Source organism: Asparagus officinalis, chromosome 3, assembly GCF_001876935.1.
Source record: "Asparagus officinalis chromosome 3, Aspof.V1, whole genome shotgun sequence".
Lineage (NCBI taxonomy): Eukaryota > Viridiplantae > Streptophyta > Magnoliopsida > Asparagales > Asparagaceae > Asparagus > Asparagus officinalis.
In genome coordinates this window covers 60113359-60124180 of record NC_033796.1, presented here as the reverse complement: position 1 = coordinate 60124180, position 10822 = coordinate 60113359, and positions in this window count along the sequence as shown.

The following is a 10822-nucleotide window of genomic DNA, read 5'->3' as shown; positions in this document are numbered from 1 at the left end:
AGGTTGTTTCATTGAGTGTGCTTAAATTTCGTTCTCATTTGTATTGGAGAACAAATCCTTTATTCGCACTTATTATTAAAACATGTTGTAATACACAAGAACACTTAGAGGAGTAGTTGGTGAGAGACCGGGGTTAATTCCAAGAGGAGTGGGTTGGTTGTAAAGCCTAGGGAGAGGTCATAAATCTAAACACTTGAGGAAGGTGGCACGGATGGTCCAACACTTAGAGGAGTGTGGCTAGTGGGATTGACAACGTGTGTATTGTAAACATTATCAGTGAGCGTTGAAAACTGTTATTGTATAGTATTTGTGATATAGTGGAGATCTCCTCGAAGTGTGGAGCAGAGACGTAGGTCGAGTGTTAGACCAAACTCTGTGATTATATTGTTTGTTTGTGATTGTCTCTTGAGCACTATTTCTCTTCATATCTTGTACTTATTGTTTATATCGCATATTGTCATATTGTTTATTCTTGCATATCCTTGCATATAATTTGTTATACATCATACTGTTAGGATATTGCATCATTAGTCTTAATTTGGCATCAATATCGAGTTAGATTAGCAATTACCCTATTCACCCTCTCCCCCCCGGATCATGGATATCATACTAATAACTATAGAGTTCTCTAGAGAGATATCAAGGACATGATATAGAGGGGACTACTAAAGAAATTCATCTTCCGTCAAGATAGAGGGGAGTCAGACTCAGAAAGGCTAGAAAGAAGAAGATCCAGTCAAGATCGCCCCATCACTTAGACCGGCAGGGTGATCAATCAAAAGAAACAGGTAGCCAAGGCACCATCAACAACATTGAGGGATGTTTAGAAGCTGAATGGCAAAATAGCTACTTTGAGCAGCTTTCTCTCGAATTGGGCCGAAAAAAGTCTCCCCTTTTTCAAAATTCACAGTAGAAGCAACGAACCCAAAGAAGGTGTCGGATGGACAGCAGAATGTAGCAATGCGTTCATTGAGCTTAAGAGATACCTAAGCACGAAGCCCCTGCTAAGCCGATCCTGGAGGGAGAAACCCTTTACTTCCATCTGGCTATTTCACCAAAGGTTGTGAGTTCAATCCTGGTTCCTAAATTTAAGCATCATAACACTAACCCGACCTGGGTCTCACGAATGCCGACTCCCCCTCATAATGCACCTCAAGGTCCGAGACGAAAGATGTCCTCTCTCTAACCCCGAAAAGGATCAAGATGAAAGGCGTCGTCACTCGGACCCTCTCGAAGGATTGAGGCGAAAGGTGTTCTCACTCGGACTCTCTCGAAGGACTAAGATGAAATGCGTCTCGACTCAGACCCGGCAACACACGTTGAACCACGGGAGAACCTCTTTGCTTCGTCTTCCCCAGCAACGTCAGCTAATCAATGTTGCATTAAATGCACAGTTAGAACCATCATTACACCCCGCCGAAGTCATAACGACTCCTTGAACCACCCCCAACACTTTAGCTGTTATGTCGCTGCCATATTAAATGTGAGGATGACTCGAACCACTAGCTACCGACGCGTGTAAAGTGTCAGCTAACTAAGTTGACTGATGGACCGAATGAAGTTACTCAAAGACCCTTTTTTGGTCCACTATAAATATGCAAATTGTATTCTACATGGAGATATGTTGTTCTTTATAACTCTAAAAAGTATTTTCTCATACGTTTATCTCCCTTAAAATCGTCACTAACTTGATCGTCAAAGAAATCACCAGAGAATCCAACTTCGACCATATAATGTTTCGTATGTGCAAGAATTTATGTTCTACTTAGCGTAATCAGCCATCAAAAAGGATTGAGGAACCCTCTTCTAAACCAATTCTAACTCCCACAGTTAAGTTTCTACTATAAACAATAATCCTTCAAGTTAGTTCAGGAATGCATTTATTTTCGATTTTTTTGTTATATACTACGATGATTTAATTATGAAAACAGTCTTCTGAGTTTTGACCATTAAACAGAAACATGGTTTCTCCTGTCCACTAGACAACTCCGTAGAAAATACATAACGACTCAGTAGATATTATTCTTTCTTAATCATTTTTTTAAACGTATCATTATTATCAAATTTTGGATAGGAAAGCAGTGACGTGAAGATATTTATAACTGTCCAGTACTGTCTTCTCCACATGTTCTTAAAAACATCGTTAATGATAGGAATGAGGAAGTTGAGGGACAAAAGTGCAACAAAAATTTTAATAATTTGTAATACTGAGAATTATCTCCATGTAGTTTTCCAATATATATATATTATATTTAAGAATACTGCATCTTATATAATAACTTATTCATATACTAGTATTGAGAAATCATTGGATATGCATGGTCACCAAGTATAAAAGTTGTGCGTTGTATAGTAGTGAGGTGTCACATCTCCCCCCACTCATTCAAATATATGGGATCACCATTGCACACATGGGTCAATGAGGGATGGTGATGTGAACATCCATACCCCAAGCACAATTATTTGTGCTTGTACCAAGATACCCATATTCTATATATAGTATATATAATATATATAATATATATATATATATATATATATTATACTATATATTATATATATATATACTATTAGGAGTAGAGAGAGAGAGAGAGAGAGAGATAAATGGAGAAGCGATTTACAAGTTGCTTAAAACAACTTGGTACGACTGATCCACTGGTGCATTAATCTTGCCCCTACATCACCCTCGAAGATAGAGCGCCCAACCATCCTTTCAACCAACTCCAATGTAGATATATGGACAAGATAGCACATCACTACCAAGTTTGCTTTGGAGCAACTTGGTACCCAAGTTTCTCTATTTTTCTCTCTCCTTCTCTCGTCTCTCTCATCTCTCTCGCTCTCGTCGAGCTCTCTCTTCTCTCTCTAATATATATAAATATTATATATATAATTATATATGATATATATATAGTATATATATAGTATATATATATATGAGAAAAATGGAGAAACTTGGCTACAAGTTGCTACAAGAAACTTTGTACCAAGTTGCTACAAGCCAACTGGTAGTGATGTTGGTCTATCTTGTCCCTACATCTACATTGTTTTGGGAAGGTGTGAGGCTCTATCTTCGAGCCGTGTTGATGTAGGCGCGTAAGATTAGGCCACTCACTACCAAGTGCTTGTTAAGCTATACTTGGTACAAGGTTTCTCATATTTCTCATATGAGAAAAATGGAAAAACTTGGTACCAAGTTTGCTCAAGCAACTATAGTAGTTGATGTGGACCTAATCTGTGTCCCTACCATCTATATTGGAGTTTATTGAAAGGTGGTTGAAGCTCTATCTTCTTCAAATGAAGATTTATGAGTGATCAGCTGAAGTATTTTATACAGATCGTAATCCAATAAAAGATACATTATGTTTAACAATTTTTAGGGCATATTACACTAAACCATTAAGAACTTTCAAAATCACAATAAATTTCCAAGAACTTTTGCCATCTTGTAGTAAACCCCAATAAGTTTTGAAATCACACTAAACCCCCAATAATGTTTGGAATTGCAGAAAACTCTTGATAAGTTTCTATATTTTGCAGATAAACTAAATAAATAAATAAATAACAACGTAAGAAGGTATTTTGAGGGTAATTTCAGTGAAAAAAAAAGGATTCGAGACCTCAACGAAATGTAGTCAAGGAGAGACCAAATAACAATAACAACAGACAAGACATTTTTATTTTTTTTGAATTGAAAATATATATAACAAGTCCATAAAAGGGTTTATAATAATTTAAGAGGTATTTTTCTCTTTTTAAGTCACATGAGTTGCATCATGACGTCAGACCTAACAATGTTAACTTTGAGTATTTTGCAAAGATTATTGGAGGTTTAGTGTGATTTTTATAGGGGGTTTACTTCAGAATGCTGAACGTTGGTGTTTAGTATGATTTTGAACCGTATTAGGAAGTTACTGCAAAATACTAAAGGTTTGGGTATTTAGTGTGATTTACCCTCTTTTCAATTTGATTATAGGTGCCCAGGAAACGAACAGAAGTTCGGTGGCCATAAATTACGGAGGAACATGCGGTGGATCGTGTACACGCAATGCGTTTGCCTTGTTGCGTTGTGCCTCGTTCCTTTGACTAACCAACTTGTCTGTCCATGACTTTCCACTAATAATAATTAATTTTTAGGGGGCTACGACTTGGTTTTCATTTCATTAGAGCGTAGGTAGCTTTGCCAACTTCTTTTGTCTATTCTTTTCTTATGAAGAAATCTTTCTCAAATAATGCCAGCTAGATTACTCGATCGCCACGAGATTAAAAACAAAAAAGGGTGGGCTTCTTTAATAGATCATCAATTTGGAAAGGAATTTTAGTTTACAAATCCAAAACTTCGTTGGATTTTTTGGTCAAAACCGCTTTTCAAAATGAGTTTTCAAACTATATATATATTAACTACAATTACTTTTCATAAATGCTTAGTAGCCTAATGAAAAGTTTATGTTTTGGTATTTCAAAAGGTCCCTTGTTCGTGGCTTGCCAACGGCAAGCCAAGAAGTGTTTTATTTGAATTAATCTCTCATAAGTTCTCGTGGGCGGTAGGCTAATCGGGCTGAAGCGCTAAGTGGCACTTTGTTAGGCGTACTTTGCACTTCGCACGGAGGCATCGGGGCGAGGTGGCGCCACGTTGGCTGCCACTATGGTTGCCTCGCAGTATGCGGACGAGCTACGCATTCGCACGAGGGTGTGACCCTAGCGTTCTCATAGTTTGACGAGGTTTGCTCGTTCGATGAGGTTCGCCTGTCATACGAGGTTCGCCTATTTGACGATGTTCATCCGTTCGACGAAGTTCGTCTGTCATACGAGGTTCGCTTGTTCGACGAGGTTCATCTGACATACGAGGTTCGCCTGTTTGACGATGTTCACTTGTTCGACGAGGTTCGTCTGTCATACGAGGTTCGCCTGTTTGACGATGTTCGCTCGTTTGACGAGGTTCGTCTTTCATACGAGGTTCGCCTGTTTGACGAGGTTCATTTGTCAAACGAGGTTTGTCTTATTTGCTAAGTCGTGACCCTCGCGTTTCGTAACAATGCGTCCATTGATTGCCCCGTATTCAGGAGTTACTGCATGCAACAGTTACAATAGCATTTAAGAACAATTTAATGCATTGATGTTACAATCTTAATTGCCATTGAGAATTATAACAGTCACATTAATTGCGAGTGACTCTTGAGTTGGCCTTAGAGTCCTATAAATAATACCCTTGGGCAGCTCATGAACAGACTCTCATGAGCGTGGAATACGAACGTCGGTATACACACGCGAGCTTAAAAACGAACGTCGGATCGATGTTGTTGTTGCTATTGTACTGCTGCTGCAGAAACTGTGCCCGCAGAAACTTGCCCTTAAACCGAAAGGTTTTGAACCGAATGGTTCTCAGATCGAGGAGATCTTTGCATTGACCGAAAGGTCTTATAGATCGAGGAGATCTTGACAGTACTGGGTTGGTGCACACTAGAGTACTGTATTGTTGTTCCTGAAAACAGTTTGACCTTGGGATCCTTGCACCGGAGTAGGCCAAATATTGCTTTGAGCACATCTTTTTCACAAATGTACAACAGTTAACTTGAAAAGGTTTAAAATTACAACACATCATCCTTCACTGTTAAATTTCAGATTTAACCACAATTTCCAATAAGTTTTACTCTCATTTACCAAAAAAGGCCATCTATTTCTGTTTATTCCAATAAATTCGATATACAAAGTTTGGGTACTTATAAAATCAAAATAGAGAATATAAATTGAATAGCTCCATACATCAAGGTGTATAAGTAAATATTATAAGGTTTATTATTTTTAACTACATGAAGTAGGTTGTATAACTGTTGGATAGCATGTTCCTAATATGTTTCCTAATATATTTCTTAATTTGTTTTGGTAACAGGTTATTGGGATTCCTAATCTATTTTGGTAAATTAATTCCAAATCTGTTTTGGTAACAGGTTATTAGGATTCCTAATCTGTTTTGTTTTTTGTTTTAGAATTCCTAGTATGTTTATGATTCTAGGATTTCTATATATATGGAACAATTGAAGAGAGAATTGAGAAGAAAATTTGGGATATTTGGAGCATAGAAAAGAGGTATTTTCTGAGCTATTGGTTAGGGTTTTGTTTGGAGAGAATTAGAGATTTGTTGGTGAGATTAATTGGTGAGTTTGAGTGATTTGTAATATCAGTTTGTACTCTTCTTCTCTATTATGAGATTAATTGGTGAGTTTGAGTGATTTGTAATATCAGTTTGTACTCTTCTTCTCTATTAGTGAAAAACACTATCTCCTTCTTGCCCTGTGGATGTAGACAACTTATCAAACCACGTTAAAATTGGTTGTTTGTGTTTGTGGCATTGATTTGGTTCGTTTGGCCTTCTCTCGACGTTCGTTTGATTTGATTTCTCGTAGCATGTTGGTTTGGTTGTTTGGCTTACGCAGCGCTCAACAAGTGGTATCAGAGCTCTGGCTACGCTTGGGCTATTTGGAGGAGTAGGTCGTTTCGGAGGCTCACCTAGGGCTTTGTTTGGTGATAAATGTAAGATCTTTTTGGTAAAGACTCTATCTTTTTCAGTTTTGGATCTATTCTTCGTTTGTTCCATATTTTTTGGTGCTTTGAGAAAGATGGTCGGGAAAGAAGGAGTTGTGGAGTGTACTTCCGGCGTGAAGACCGTCCAAAGTTTGAATATTCACTCTATGAAGATAGATGTGGAGAAGTTTAATGGCACAAACAATTTTAATCTTTGGAGATGTGAAGTATTGGATGCGTTCAATGCGTAAAATTTGGAAGATACTTTAGAATTGGATGGGAAACCGGACGACATTAAGGAGAAGGTTTGGAAAAAGATGAATAGAACGGCGCATGGTGTGATTAGATCTTGTTTAACTCGAGATTTAAAATATGATGTGATTAATAAGACTTCAGCTAAGAAGATTTGGAAGATCCTAGAGGGCAAGCATTTGATCAAGAGTGTAAAGAACCGCTTGCATCTGAAGAGGAGGCTTTATCGCTTCCAATTGAAGAAGGGGACCTCCATTGATGATCACATGAACCACTACACGAAGCTTCTTGCGGATTTAACGAATGTAGATGTGATGATTGAAGATGAGGACAAGGCGTTGTTGTTGTTAAGTTCCTTGCCTAACGAGGAATATGAGACCTTTGTTCTTACTCTTATTAATGGGAAGACATCTCTTTCTTATAGTGAGGTCACCGCTGTACTTGTGAATTATTTCTTACTCTTATTAATGGGAAGACATCTCTTTCTTATAGTGAGGTCACCGCTGTACTTGTGAATTATCAGCTTCGAAAGAAGGATAAGGAAGACATCTCTTTCTTATAGTGAGGTCACCGCTGTACTTGTGAATTATCAGCTTCGAAAGAAGGATAAAGAGACTTCAGTTGAGCCGGTAGCGGGGGCATTGGTTGCAAGAGCAAAGTGTCTAAACTGTGGTAGGAGGTCACAGTCTAGAGAGGCACATCTTAGAGTTCGTAGGAATCAGTATGCCTTTTGTATAGAGGATGGACATTGGAAAGCCGAATGCCCAAAGTTGGTTGATCGAGCCAGGAAGAATATGGGGAAAGTTATTCAAGCTTCAGAGGTGAATGTTATCAAGGCTAGTGATAATAATTCAGATTCGGATTCTTCGGGCTACTCGTTATCTGTACTACCGTCAGTTTGTATTGCTAACTCTACAGAGTGGATGTTGGATTCGGGTACTTCTTACCATATTTGCCCTAGGGGGGATTGGTTCTTCAGCTTTCAGGAGTTGGAAAGAGGGGAGGTCATGCTCATGGGTAATGATCATGAATGTCCTATTGGTGGTATCGGTACCGTTCGGGTTAGGATGAGTGACAGAGTGATTCAGAAGTTGGTTGGAGTGAGGTTCGTTCCTCAGTCGAAGAAGAATATCATTTCAGTTGGAGTTTTAGAGGCAGCAGGCTATAGGGTGACCTTGGTTGATTCACGTTTGAAGGTCACATTGGGGTCCATGATTGTGATGAAGGGCGTCAGGAGGAATAATTTGTATTTTGATTGGGAGCATGGTGTTTGATAGAGGGCTGGCGACTTCTTTGGATTTGGCTAGACTGTGACATTTGTTGAGGCTGGGTTATTTGATTGGTTATGTCGTGCATGATTTGTTGAGGAGTACTTTGACCTGCAGATTAAAGTCATTTGAGCATATTGGTATGAGCAAGAAAATTAAGGTGGAGTTTGACACTTCTATCCATCGATCGAGGGGTCTTTTAGGTGGTGTTCAGTCAGGTATTTGGGGGCCTTCCAAGGAGGCATCATTGGGAGGTAACCGGTATTTGGTTTTCGTAGTTGGGGATTATTCTAGGCATTGGTGGGTTACAACCAGGTCCCGTTGGTGTGAAGTCCTAGAAGTCAACAACAATTGGAAGAAGTGTATTGGCAGAAAGGTAACCCATCATTCTAGCTTGGGTAGGGGTTCTTTCTTGCATTTGTGTCGATCTCATGACAGTTTGAGACACTTCATTGATGTGGAGACATTGGGACGACGAGATGAGATGACAGTTTTGATGGGTCGTTCCTTACTGGAGGGGGATCAACGTTAGTTGTCGAGCATTGCTTTTGGTTTTGGAGCTTCGACATATTTGGGTCATCTTGGTCATAGGTTACCGACTGCTGCGTGTGGAGATTTTGGATCTGGTGGAGCTGCTTCAGATTTTGGGTTGCGTCGGATATTTGGTTACCCAGCATTTGGTCATATCGAGGATGTGAGATTTGATCTGATTACACATTTGGGATTCAGAGGTTCGTTTGATTATCAGTTAGGAGTTTCTGATTTTGTTCTGAGCAGGTATGTCACATTTGGATCTCGGTAGGTGGAGAGTGTTGATCAGATCATTGGGATATCGCAGCGGGTGGAGGGTGATGCTACTTCACATTGGGTGGAGATTACTCCACATACTCTAGATCATACCACATTGTTTGAGATTCTAGCTGAGGTGACACAGTTTGGAGATCATTTGAATTTGGATGTAGATGATGAGTTGGTTTTGGATTCGAGTGCAGTTGGTGGACATGTTTTGGATACGGCCACTGGTTCACTTCTGGTGGAGGTGTTTGATTTGTTTTAGTTTAGAGCCATTGGAGCGCTATCAGACTATCAGTTGCAGATCCGTTAGTGATATTGGTAAAGAGTTGCAAACTTTTCTATTTAATTGAGGGTCTCTGGAGGTCGTTTGGGTGAACTACGTGAAGGCTTGATTCATTAGGCAAGAGGATACGTAGGCAGTCATTTATGATGCAACCGGTTTGGTGAGTTGATACCGACATTTGGAGTTTATTCGCATTCTCGTTTGGGTTCTCGACTTGTTGTGGATTGAGTCTATTGTCGTGGATTTGTTCCACTTCGTACTGGACGCAACAAGTGAGACGTTTGGTTGGTATTGGTGTCGGCTCAGTTTTGGGAAAACTTCGCCGAGGTGGAGAATTGTTGGATAGCATGTTCCTAATATGTTTCCTAATTTGTTTTGGTAACAGGTTATTGGGATTCCTAATCTGTTTTGGTAACATTTTTGGTAACAGGTTATTGGGATTCCTAATCTGTTTTGGTAACATGATTCCAAATCTATTTTGGTAACATGTTATTAGGATTCCTAATCTGTTTTTTTTTTTTTAGAATTCTTAGTATGTTTATGATTTTAGGATTTCTATATATATGGAACAATTGGAAGAGAGAATTGAGAAGAAAATTGGGGATATTTAGAGCACAGAAAAGAGGTATTTTCTGAGCTATTGGTTAGGGTTTTTTGGAGAGAATTAGAGATTTGTTGGTGAGATTAATTGGTGAGTTTGAGTGATTTGTAATCTCAGTTTGTACTCTTCTTCTCTATTAGTGAAAAACTCTATCCCCTTCTTGCCCCGTGGACGTAGGCAACTTGCCGAACCACGTTAAAATTAGTTGTTTATGTTTGTGACATTGATTTGGTTCGTTTGGCCTTCTCTCGACGTTCGTTTAATTTGATTTCTTGTAATACGTTGGTTTGGTTGTTTGGCTTACGCAGCGCTCAACAATAACTACATGATGTAGGTTATAGGTACACAGTTAAGGTGTGTAGGTACACAGTTAAGGTGTCCTATCATACGTAGCTATACATTTTGTATTCTATATTTTGGGTTTTAAGGTAAATAAGCTTTGTATATTTGGTTTATTGAAATATATAAAACTAGCCAGGATTTTTTATAAGCAAAAGTTTCTTCTGTATAAAATATTGAAGAGGATGGTCTACAAACTTTTCTCTCTCACAGTACAGAAAAAGTTTTTAAAAAAAGTAGCTCGTGATTATCAATACTAATTCTTTTTCATGCAGTACTGAAAATGACAAGGATGCACGTCTCGAATTGCCATGATGGGTGATGCGGTCGAATGAGGAGTACAGATAATTTGGGCCCCAGCCCAAATCAAGGTCCCGTCAATCATGCTCATAAGATATCAAGTACTGGACGGTTAGGATTAATTTGACTGCAGAAATCTATAGGACACGTTTGGTGGTTATTTTAGTGTTAAATCCTCGAAAGTCAAGATATCTATGAATCGAATTCTTCACTTTAAAATATGATAACTATAAGGGAAAATATAATAATTTTTAGTCAAAACAGATTAAAATGGAGGAAATTGCATACAGCTTATCACCTAGATTTTTTAACGGCGACGTCATTCTCCTATTTGCCCAACCGAACAAGCTCGTAGCATTTTATGTAGGGGTTTTGTTAATAGCAAAGTTACCTACAGGTAGGGCTGTCCATTTTACCCGCTGGCCCGGCCCGGAGGCCCTGGCCCGGCCCGGAAACCCGGGT